Consider the following 13,156-nt stretch of genomic DNA (forward strand, 5'->3'; position numbering starts at 1 on the left):
GGGGATGGGGAGTAAGGTGGGAAATGAAAGCACTTACATAAAGCAGCTCAAGATTTTCAATGTTAGAAGGTCATTCACTCAGGTACAGCATTTTATTTTTATCTCCTCCCTGGAATATTTAGATCTGACCGTTGTGCCTGACGGCTTCTCTCCCAATGCTGCCGTGGGCTGCCTTAAAAGGAAAATGCTTATGTAAAGAAGACAAGTGTGGGAAGGCAGGCATCAGCTTAACAGACCAAGGAGCTCAGCAATTCCACCCACTGCTTCTTTCCCAGAGCCAGCTCCCGAGAGATGCTCTTCTAGCGAGATGTCTGGTGCTTTACAATGCTTCCCCAGCCCTTTCTGATGCGATGATTTCCTCCTGATAGCTTAATTTTATTAGATCATAGGAGCACAGTCTGTAGATGTGAAAACACTTAAAGGGAAAGAGAAACTTTCAAAGCAGCTGTTTAATGTAGGGTTTAGAAAAAAAAAAAAAAAAGAACCTGGGAGGGGAGGGAAAAAAACCCTAAATCTGAAACCTTACAAAATAAAAGCTATTTAGGCAGGCTCCCTTTCCCTATGTAAGTAAAATATTCATGAATTCTGCTGCTAAGGTATTGTATGCTAGATGCAATAAAAAAACTCTTATGCAGAGCAGAAATCATTGAAAAGTGTTCAGTTACCTTACAATGTTTCATGGAAAACCCATGAAATCTGCATTGCAGGGCACTGTCTCTTACTGTAGCAACTTTGCTTCACAAGTTTCCAGGAGAAGGAGCAATGATCTTTACTTTCTGTAATGCTATTCATAACAAGATGCCTGGAGGAAGTAGCTGGCTGCTGAAAGGGCTGCTGTGTAGCCCTGATGGGAAGAGAAAACACAGAAAAGGGGCAAATTATCTCACTCAGGGCCTGGTCAATATCAGTGCCCTATAATTCAAACCAGGGAAACATTTGATGAACTGGAAAGCAGATATACCTCTTCATGAGTTAGACAGACAACTCCAAAGAGAGGCTACTTCAAAAGACAGCTCACCTCTCCATAGGTGATCACGCAATCTCTTTGAGCCACAAAGAAGTTGTTCTCTTTCATGTGTCCATCCACCTACCCATCCATCCATCTATGCTTCCATTGATCAATTGGTTCATTTACTGAATATTTTACAGTGACTGCCACGTTCTGTGCACTGTCCACTAGAAACACAAGGATGGATAAGATTCCTTCACCCCACTGTTGACTTAAAAAACCACATAACCTGAAAGTTGTGAGTTATGTTTTTTTGAGAACCTACTGAGGACTATAGCCTGGGAGACAGCCTCTCCACTCAGAAACACTTTTTTAAAGAGGTAAGAGAGGAGCCAGGATGTATAGGAATTTTTGCTGGGAAAAAAACTCATGTAATAGGACATCAAAAGATAACTGCTAATCACAAAAAGGAAACATCTCAAGTAAGTGATTTTAGTGTTTTTCTATGTATGAGAAGATGCAAGAGTCTGGGCTCATGAAATTATTCCTTTGATATGCATCTCCACTCTGGTATTCTGTTTTTCTCCATCCCTTCAGGGTGCACTGCCCACATGGGCTGCTGTGGCAGATGGCTTGATGACAGGCAATATTTGTTGTTTACTGAATGGCAGGCAGTTTTCTTGGTCCACATCACTAAAACCCTTCACATTTAAATAGAAAGACATATTGACATATTTCTGGTTAAAAATAATATACTGAACACATAGTTACCTCAGCTCAACCTCATAAAAAAGATGAATAGAATGGGAGAGGATGAGTCGTAACTAATTTAGAAGTCCCCAGAGAACAGACTAATACATTGACAGTAGGGAGGTCTGAGAAACCATGCAGTTTATATGAAGGGACCCTTGAGGGGCTCAAGTGAGGCTTCAATCATAAGAAGTGGTTGAAAGGGACTTCCTTGGTGGTCCAGTGGTTAAGACTCCATACTTCCAATGCAGGGGGCACAGGTTTGATCCCTGGTTGGAGAACTAAGATCCCATGTGCCACACAGCGCAGCCACACATGAAAAAAGTGGTTGCAAGTTTAAGAACCATGTAGAATACCAGAAGTTCCTCTGCCACATCCTGCAGACAGGGAATGGCCTTTCTGCCTCTATATAGAATATATAGGAGGTTTATTCTCTGGCAAGGGATACCAGAGGATCTCTGTACTGTAAAATGCAAGCAGCAGTGAAGAGCAGGGTTCCCTGCTGCTCTGGCTTTGTTAGTACTAACGTACTGTTACTACTAATAGGCCAAGTTAGTACTAAATTATATACTGAAGGTTGAGACCTCCCCTCTCCTACTGTTTTTCTCTGTCAGCTCTTTAGACACCTATAGCTGGGTATACACAGTCCAACCAGGTTTTAGGAAATGTTTTCTATTGCCTCTAACAACCTGAATGACTTGACATAGGGGGTTTGCTAACTTTAAAAATAAATAAGCACTAAAATCAGTTGAAGGAAAGAAATCATAAAGATCAGAGCAGAAATAAATGAAATAGAAATGAAGAAAACAATAGCAAAGATCAATAAAACTAAAAGTTGGTTCTTTGAGAAGATAAACAAAATTGATAAACCTTTAGCCAGACTCATCAAGAAAAAAAGAGAGGACACAAATCAATAAAATTAGAAATGAAAAGAAATCACAACTGACACCACAGAAATGTAAATGATTATAAGACTACTATAAACAACTATATGCCAATAAAATGGACAACCTCAAAGAAATGGACAATTTTCCAAGACTGAATCAGGAAGAATTAGAAAATATAAACAGACCTCTCACAAGTAATGAAATTGAAACTGTAATAAAAAATCTTCCAACAAACAAAAGTCCAGGACCAGGTGGCTTCACAGGTGAATTCTATCAAACATTTAGAGAAGAGCTAACACCTATTCTTCTCAAACTCCTCCAAAAAATTGCAGAGGGAGGAACACTGCTAAATTCATTCTATGAGGCCACCATCACCCTGATACCAAAACCAGACAAAGATATGAGGAAAAAAGAAAGTTACAGACCAATATCACTGATGAACATAGATGCAAAAATCCTCAACAAAATACTAGCAAACAGAATCCAACAACACATTAAAAGGATCATATACCATGATCAAGTGGGGTTTATCCCTGGATGCAAGGATTCTTCAATATATGCAGATCGATCAATATGATACATCATATTAACAAATTGAAGGATAAAAACCACATGATCATCTCAATAGGTGCAGAAAAAGCTTTTGACAAGATTCAACACCCATTTATGATAAAAACTCTCCAGAAAATGGGCATAGAGGGAACCTACCTCAACATGATAAAGGCCATATATGAGAAACCAAAAGCCAACAGTGTTCTAAATGGTGAAAAACTGAAAGCATTTCCGTGAAGGTCAGGAACGAGACAAGGATGTCCTCTCGCCACTCGTATTCAACATAGTTTTGGAAGTCCTAGCCATGGCAACCAGAGAAGAGAAAGAAATAAAAGGGATACGAATTGGAAAGGAAGAAGTAAAACTGTCACTGTTTGCAGATGATATGGTACTATACACAGAAAATCCTAAAGATGCCACCATAAAACTTCAAGAACTAATCAATGAATTTGGAAAAGTTGCAGGATACAAAATTAATACACAGAAATCTCTTGCATTCCTATACACTGACAATGAAAAATCAGAAAGAGAAATTAAGGAAACAATCCCATGTACCATTGAAACAAAAAGAATAAAATACCTACCTAGGCATAAATCTGCCTAAGGATACAAAAGACTTGTATTCAGAAAACTATAAAACACTGATGAAAGAAATCAAAGATGACATGAACAGATGGAGAAATATACCGTGTTCTTGGATTGGAAGAATCAACATTGTGAAAATGACTATACTACCCAAAACAATCTACAGATTCAATGTAATCCCTATCAAATTACCAATGGCATTCTTCACAGAATTAGAACAAAAAAATTTACAATTTGTGTGGAAACACAAAAGACCCCAAATAGCTAAAGCAATCTTGAGAAAGAAAAACAGAGCCAGAGGAATCAGGCACCCCGATTTCAGACTATACTACAAAGCAATGGTAATCAAGACAGTATGCTACTGGCACAAAAACAGAAATATAGATCAATGGTATAGGATAGAAAGCCCAGAGATAAACCCATACACCTATGGTCACCTAGTCTATGACAAAGGAGGCAAGACTATACAATGGAGAAAAGACAGTCTCTTCAATAAGTGGTGCTGGGAAAACTGGATAGCTACATGGAAAAGAATGAAATTAGAACACTCCCTAACACCATACACAAAAATAAACTCAAAATGGATTAAAGACCTGAATGTAAGGCCAGACACTATAAAACTCTTAGCGGAAAACATAGGTAGAACACTCTTTGATATAAATCACAGCAAGATCTTTTTTGACTTACCTTCCAGAATAATGGAAATAAAAATGAAAATAAACAAATGGGACCTAATGAAACTTAAAAGATTTTGTACAGCAAAGGAAACCATAAACAAGACAAAAAGACAACCCTCAGAATGGGAGAAAATATTTGTAAATGAAACAACTGACAAAGGATTAATCTCCAAAATACACAAGCAGCTCATGCAGCTCAATATCAAAAAAACAAACAACCCAATCCAAAAATGGGCAGAAGACCTAAATAGACATCTCTCTAAAGAAGACATACAGATGGCCAACAGACACATGAAAAGATGCTCAACATCACTAATCATTAAAGAAATGCAAATTAAAACCACAATAAGGTATCACCTCCCACCAGTCAGAATGGCCATCATCAAAAAATCTAGAAACAATAAATGCTGGAGAGGGTGTGGAGGAAAGGGAACCCTCCTGCACTGTTGGTGGGAATGTAAATTGATACAGCCCCTATGGAGAACAGTATGGAGGTTCTTTAAAAAACTAAAAATAGAACTACCATATGACCCAGCAATACTACTACTGGGCATATACCCAGAGAAAACCATAATTCAAAAAGATACATGTACCACAATGTTCACTGCAGCATTATTTACAGTAGCCAGGACATGGATGCAACCTAAATGTCCATTGAGAGATGAATGGATAAAGAAGATGTGGCACATATATACAATGGACTATTACTCAGCCATAAAAAGGGATGAAATTGAGCTATTTGTAGTGAGGTGGATGGACCTAGAGTCTGTCAGAGTGAAGTAAGCCAGAAAGAGAAATACAAATACTGTATGCTAACACATATTTATGGAATCTAGAAAAACGGTACTGATGAACCTAGTGGCAGGGTAGGAATAGAGATGCAAACGTAGAGAACGGACTTGAGGACGCTGAGGGGAGGGGAAGCTGGGATGTAGTGAGAGTAGCATCGACATATACACACTACGAAATGTAAAATAGATGGCTAGTGGGAAGCTAATACAGAGCACAGGGAGACCAGCTTGATGCTTTGTGAAGACTTAAAGGGATGGGAGAGAGAGGTTGGGAGGGAGGCTCAAGAGGAGGGGATGTGGGGGTATATGTATACATATGGCTCTTTCACTTTGTTGTACAGCAGAAACTGACACAATAGTGTAAAGCAATTATACTCCAATAAAGATTTAAAAATAAATAAGGAAATACTATTTCAGTCACTTCCATGTGCAATAAAGACCACCATCCACTAGCCCTATCCACAAGCACATACTTCCATTTAGTTATTAATTTCCACACTTTTATATGTTGGGGGGGGGGGGGCCAAAGATTAGAAGGAAATCTCTAAAATGAAAAAAAATGAAAATAAATAAAAAGTAGAAAAAGCATCTCAGAGAGAACAGAGTCTATATGTGAGAAAAAGAATACTAAAACAAAACTCTTCCTTAACAAAACTAAGATAGAAGAGAAGCTACTGAAGCCATTGGAAAAATAAAAGTACCGTGTTTCTCAGGTGGTGCTGGAAGCAGCTGAGAGAGTTCTCCTAAATCTCTACAATGTGGCTGCACTCTACAGTAACCACTGGCCACATGTAGCTATTTAAATTTGATGAAATTAAAATTTTCTTTCTAAATATTTGATGGATATGATGTCAGCATTAGCAATGTGATGGAGGAATACTGAAGAGGGTGTTAGTACCTTTGGCCTAGGAAGCTGAAGAGGAGCCATTTCATCTGAGTCAGGTTTTGACAGACTGGAAGTGGGGTAGAGACTGCCTGGAGTTTGAGACCAGGCAGGCGTTATGTCCTATCAGGCTTTGGTCCTGTCTGTGCCTTTTCTTATGACTTGAGAGTTCGAAGAGGCTGTGAAAGCAGAAGTGAGTGCTCCAGGGAGAGATGCAGGCTTAGGAAATCTGAGAAGACAAGAGGACATAATGTTAAAAAAAAAAAAAAAATTCTCTGAGTTGTTGGTTCAGTGGAAGCAGAAGTGAAGTATTGTCAGGTGAACATTGGGTAAGAGTATAAAGACCACGAGAGAATGCGGATAGTGCGATCAGTGTTGAAAAGGCAGAATAAAATGTCTTTGGTTTAGTTACTCTTCATAGAATCATATTCCCTCTAACTCTTTGTATGTCCATTATATGTTTAGCATTCCGTTAAAGTATAAGGTGCACACCGGCATGATAGAAAATAGCTTTAAAATACAGACGAAAAGCAAGAAAATGTTGCTCCCTCTCATTACAGTCAAAACCATCTGTAAAATCTCATGTGTGTTTTGTCGAGACACTGTTTTCTGGCCAGTGATCCACAAAAAAAGAACGTAGGACTGGAAGGGCAGTTGTCAGATGGAATTCAAATAATTAACTTTAAGGTAGGGAAGGGATGAGAAGGTGAAACACATGAGTCAGCAACAAGTTCCAGAAATAAAACAGCCCAAAATTGCGGTCTTCCTGAAATCTTGCTTACCATAGATAGGTGTCATTTATTGTTCATAACTGTTATGAGTAAGAGCAAGTTAAAAAAGTGAATGCAGAAAGGCATTCACGATCTTATTTCTAATGCAACAGAAATGTTATTGATAACAGCAGTAGTTTAATTTTAAGACTGCTTATTTATGATATTAATAAACTTAGCACATTTGCAATTCATACTAGCACCTTTCAGGATATAGGCATTATATTAATTATAAAAGGTGTCATTGGTCCTATTAGAGAATGTCTATTGCAGGATTCATTAATTTATTGAGCACGCTTTGAGTATTTATCAAGAATTATGTTTCTATACTTTAAAGACACGTGCCTAAGACAAGGTATTTGTTCATCACTGAAGATAATAAAGGAGTTATTTTACCATTAAAATGTGTGTATGTGATGGGGGAGAATTCAACTATTCCTGTTAGTAAAGATAAAATTTACTCAACTACTTTTCAATTGCAGACACTATGCTGTGCTATTTAATCATCTCAACTACCTTGAGAAGGAACTATGATTTTTCCTTTGAGCATCAGATGAGGTTGAGGCTTTATCCATGTAGCAGGCACCGTGTTCTACAAAGTGAAATGGAAAGGTATTGAAATACATCTTGAAAACACCTAGTAAATTATTTACTTCATTTATCTAGAAAGAATACCTTTATTCAACAATTATTCATGATCATTTGCCAAGTGCCCAGCTGCATTCTAGAAGCTGCAAAACAAAACAGACTAAGTAGGTATTCTCAGATTCTAATGGGAGAAATAAGATAAAAAATAAGCAAACAAATGGATACTATGTCAGGTGGTGATAAGTATGCTGACAGTAAATAAAGCAGGCCTGGGCACTTTATTAGGCAGTTAGGAAAAAAAAGCAAAGTGAACCTCCACCCACTTTTTCCCTGCATTTTCAAGCAGATGAGAGTATCCAGAAGGAAAGAGTGTCTGGGAGGAAAGTGTTACCAGCTTTCCTGCAAGGTTCCTGTGCTGTAGGACAGCACAGCATCACTCCCCACCTGCCTCTAGAGGGCAGTTCACAGCAGTGCCTCTGGAAATGAGTCTTAGGAATAAAGTTATAGTTACACATAATGAATACGTTCCAGAGATGTGCTGTACGTCGTCGTGCCTGTAGTTAACAGTAAGGTGTTGTGCGCTTAAAAATTATCCAGAGGGTAAATCCCATGTTAAGCACCACACACACACACACACACACACACACACACACAGAGGAAACAAAAAAACCAACAGGGAAACTTTTGGGGGTGATATATTAATACCTTGATTGTGATGATGGTAACACGAGTGTGCACATATGTCTAGACTCACCAAATTGTATACATTAATTCTACGCATTTTTTGGGCATACCGATTATACTTCAGTACAGCTAGAAAAATAAAATTTTAAAAAAGGAATTTTCTTGAGCTGAACTGACAGAACTCCTGGGTAATTGTCAACAGTCTGGTTGCCCCCTCAGTTATCTTCTGCCATGTTCTGTGTAGGGGCTTCTCCTAAAGCAGGGGACCCTGATTCACCCCAGTAAAGCCTGGTGGGATTTCCCTGGGTCTGTCGATTCCATCAGTTCCTGGATCTTCAGGTTCATTCCCCCTATAGTGCAGAGGTGCCTGTATACACTGGGTCAAAGGATTGCACAGAGGTAGCTTATATTTCCCAGAGTAAAAATGTGATTTTATGCGTCAGATACATACTTTTGTTATTTTTCAGTGGGTTTTAGTGTCTCCAAAGGTAAGAGTCCCTCAGGGACTGGGACAATGTTTTTTACTTACTTTTTATTAACTCCATTCCCTTTTCTCCCTATCTTGTGCTTTGCAGCCTGTTGCCAAAGAAGTCTACTTAATTATTCAGCATAGCTTTCTATGTACTGCAATACCTCCCATAGTTCAGTGGCTTTAGAGTCACAACAATGTGGGCAAATTGGTTGTCGCCTTTGAAATACTCATAAACTATTTGTGAACATAAAAGCAATAAATGCATGGATAGCTATAGGGTATCTAAAGACAGCATATGGACAGGAAAATAATTGTGGTGAGAACTTAATAGGTCCATGTGAGCTTAGTTACGCTCAGGAAAATTAGAGCAAAGTTAATTTGCGAATCATGAACTATGACAATGACAACAAAGAATTGGAATTGAGGCTGTTCCCAATGTGTGGAATGCCATAAACAAAGGCATAGCTTCTAGAAAGAGTTAAACGTATGTGGAACATAGAATGTGCGTCAGCCTGGCTAAGTCACAGTTCTAGGAGTGAGGAGAGACAAGATCAGCTAGGCTAATTGGGATTTGTTAATAGAGGGCCTGGAAGTCAAAAAAAAGGATAAAGTAACAGGAGGTGCTATCCATTTGTAAACTGGAGACTCATTTAGGGAAACGAGAACATAGAAACATGTCTTAGAAAGCATATACGACTGGGTGGTCATTTATATGCTGTTCTAGAATAATAGTGATAAACTCTTTTGCATACATAACTGAAAAGCTAACTATGGCAAACTTGCAACTTAATCCCTAGCAAGGATGGCTCAGGTGCCTAGACCACATCTGGAATAAGTCCGTCTAATACCTCCCCCCACTCCCAGTGTGTGTGTGAATGCACACACCCACCTAACATTCGTTTCTGCTCAAAGAGGACCTTCTTTATGTGAAGGAGAACTCTTTCAAGTTAGAGGAGATGGAGAGCCTTAGTTCATTAGACATATGAACAACATTGATTAACACTGAATGTTAATCTCTTTCTTAAAAATTCTTTTAGTGATCCTCTTTTATTCCCTCTTCTCCTGCTCCCCTTCTTTGCTGTTTCCTTGGAAACAAAAATTGACTAGAAATAAAAAATCAGCACAAAACTGTCACAACTCTCCCACCTTATGAACAGAGATACTCAGCTTCTCCTAGCCTGTCTCCTGGCCCCATTGAGAACTGTGGGTACCCCTGCAGTGGGGGAACCACTTTGCCAGGAGAAGTGGGAAGAAGACTGTGAGGTCTGTGCATTGCTCTCTCTGTGAGCCTGTAGCTCTCCAGGTTTTCCTACCAAGTTGCTGTATCTAGTAAATACAATAAAAGGAGGCATGTCTGTCCCACAAATTATTCCCTGGAAAGCTCTGTCTGAAGTCAGATTTACAGGAATAAAGAAACTGTCATACATTCAGCTCTGGAGGCCACCAGGTAAAAGCAGATTCTGTATTTCATTCTTTTGTTGGCAGTGCTATCTCTTCATCTTTTTCCCCCTACACAGACTTCTGTTCATCTTTAAGGGTAGCATTTGCCCATGTTTTTCTTTTGGAATGTCACAGTAATAAATTGAAAACCCCTTTGGGTATCTTAACGACGTGGATGATTCAAACAAATTATCTCTATTTCAGAATCACAAATTATCTCTATTTCAGAATCACAAATTCTCCCTCATGGTTCAGGAAATTTCTAAACTTATCTCTGGACGCTCTACAGTGCTTAATTTCAATAACCGGGTATCTCGTAGATGGGCTTTTGTGTGCTTCCAGAGCAATTCTTGTGGCTGTTCGATTTCAGTTACACGATTTGTCTGCTCATTTTCTCCTTCTCTGATTTGTAGAACTCAGCATTCTCAAAAAGACAGATGCTGGCAGAGGGCTTGAGCGTCCTCCATCCTGTCTGGACCGTGGTTGGGCTGCCTCCCTCTGTAAGGAGGGCCGGGGAGAGGGGAGAGTTCTTTGCTCTCTGACTGAGGCGTGGGTCTTAATGTTCACTGCTGCCGATGCAGAACTCAGCCTAAATGATATAGGACGTGAGGGGGCGGCAGCACGTACAAAACAGTGAAATAAATTACCATATAGATCATGTTCTGGTGGCTGAGATAGAAGTGATGTGTGTCATGAATCAAAGCTGGAAGGGGTTCTGGTGCGTGGTGATAGGGAGACAGAGTTCTCCGTGGCTCAGCCTCGGCTCCAGGGGGGGCTGTGTGTGAGGAGTCTGTGCGTAAGCAGGAAGCGCTGTCTGTGAGGCGACAAGGGAGGGCATCTGTGAGGGCCCAGGAGGCCTCTCGTTATTGTAGAGGGAGCTGCTATGTCGCCAGCCCCGCACTCTGACTCTCCTCCCAGGCCGCACGCAGCCTCGCGTGGGCTCTATGGCGGAGCCTTCCTCTGCCCTGCCGAGGCCCGGGCACGTGACCCAGGCGGGCCCACGGCCTCCCTCTCTTTCCGAACCTGAATCTTGAGCGGAGCTGTCTCATGATGGACATAGTCCGCGGCTGATTCACCCTCACTGGAGAGCCTTGACGACGTGGCCCATTTGCTTCTGCTTCCCAGAGTTAACCTGGTTGCTCTGTATCCTTGAGCCCTGGCCATTCTGGTTCCTTTGGATTATGTAAGCTAACATGTATGCCTAGAAGAAATTTTGCTCTGTGCTCAAGTTAGCCAGGGTCTGTTTCTTTTGTTTGCAGTGAACTACTCCAGTTGTTGAAATTTTCAGAATATCAGGGTCCTGAGTTTCTTGGTGGTGTATCATGCCAGCATGCAGGCTGTTTGCTGAGAGGGTTTCTTCATGCATCTCTTGTAGTTAAACTGGAAAGAGACATAGGAAGATAGAGTTAGGGTTATGGTTAGATTTAGGGTCTTGTTTCGATGACTTCCGTAAATAAAAGGGAGAAAACATGGCCTCCAGTGGATGATGTCACAGGGTCTTTCTAAGGCTAGTTATGGGACAAGTGTATAAACTCTGATTTATACTTCTGAATTTGTCTGTGACAGAGTAATCATTAATCCTTCTTCTAGCTGAAGTGAGGGTTAGGTCATATTGCTGCATGCCTGGCACAGGTCTTGGTACATTGAAGGTGCTTAATTAACATTTAATCCTTAATCTCCCAATCAGCCTTGGGAGAGTCTACTGAGGCTGGCACATTAAACAATGCATTGAAATCAGATATGTTTTGTTTCAAGCTTCTTCACAAGAGCTGCTTTCCATAGTAGATGAAGATGGGGAGTGTCCAGATACAGTATGTGTCTTCTTTCGGAAATTTTTTGTTAGTATGAAATATTTTGTTGGCAATAGTCACAAGAAAAGTCTTAAGAAACTAGATGGTTTAAAGATGATGAAAATACAACATATTGTATAATTTCCATGGCCAATGCCTGATTGGATAGTAGATATGAATTACATCCCATTCACATGATTATCTTCATTTCATTACCTCTAAAATCCATCTGCTAATGAACAATTAATCCCCCACTCATGTCTCCCCAAGGACCAGTGAGAGAACTGCCTTGGGCCTGCCACTCTGTTGCATTAAGTGAGCACTGCTGCTGTTGTGTTTCTACTTTGCAGTCATGATTTCATTCTGCTGCTCTCTTTGGTCCTGACATGAGGAGGCTGTCTGTATTTTCCCACTGCCCAACACCCATCCTATTCTGAACTCATGTTTTACTTGGTCCTTGTGCTCCAAGGCAGTCGTGATTGTCATGAGTTAGCTTCTTCATTTTTGGACTCTCTTCCTCCTCTTTGAGGGTCAAAATTAATCCATTAGGGCAAACTAAGGATGGAAGTATGGATGGACAGAGACTATGTCATGATGACAATCCATGGCTTTATTACTATATTCTCATATCCATGGGTCCTTTGCTTAATTCTTTGATTGTGTGTGTGTGTGTGTGTGTGTGTGTAAAATTGAGCAAGCAGATACATAATAGAATGGTGACATCTAACTCCATGCTCCACATTCTAGACCTATCCAGTTTCAAACCTGGACCAGTTAGGATACCATGCTACATCTCTTAGAGAAAGCTAAATCAGGGGATTCTGTTTCAGTGACTAAACTGTTTTTGTGCTCAAGCATCATTTGATTGAAATGCTATACTGTGAACATAGAGGACTATTTTAACTATTGGATATAATCCTTTAAAGAGTAAACTAAGTATTGATGGAGCATTTTCCCATCTTCTGCAAATAGGTTATGTTAACGATTAACAAACTCACAATCTTCAGGTACAGGAAAGAGAACATTATATTAACAAAAGAAGTGGCATTCTTTAGACAATGGTAAAGAAGCTCTAGTTGCTATGACTAACTTCTGTCCAATGTAAATTATGTAATTTGATATTTCTCGAAAAGTTTTTCTTCAAAAAAAAACCCAATTTTTGCTGCTGTATTGAGACAAATGATTAATGATAAAGTTTAGCACTTCACCTTTTCTTTTGCTAATATACAGCAAACATGTGATGATCATTGCTAAATCTCAGGAAAATGAATTGAATTTAGGGAAGTGCAATTTATGAAATTATTGTCAATTCATTAAAATTTATGTTGGCTGGGAGGA

The sequence above is a fragment of the Hippopotamus amphibius genome, chromosome 2 (assembly GCF_030028045.1).
Source record: "Hippopotamus amphibius kiboko isolate mHipAmp2 chromosome 2, mHipAmp2.hap2, whole genome shotgun sequence".
Lineage (NCBI taxonomy): Eukaryota > Metazoa > Chordata > Mammalia > Artiodactyla > Hippopotamidae > Hippopotamus > Hippopotamus amphibius.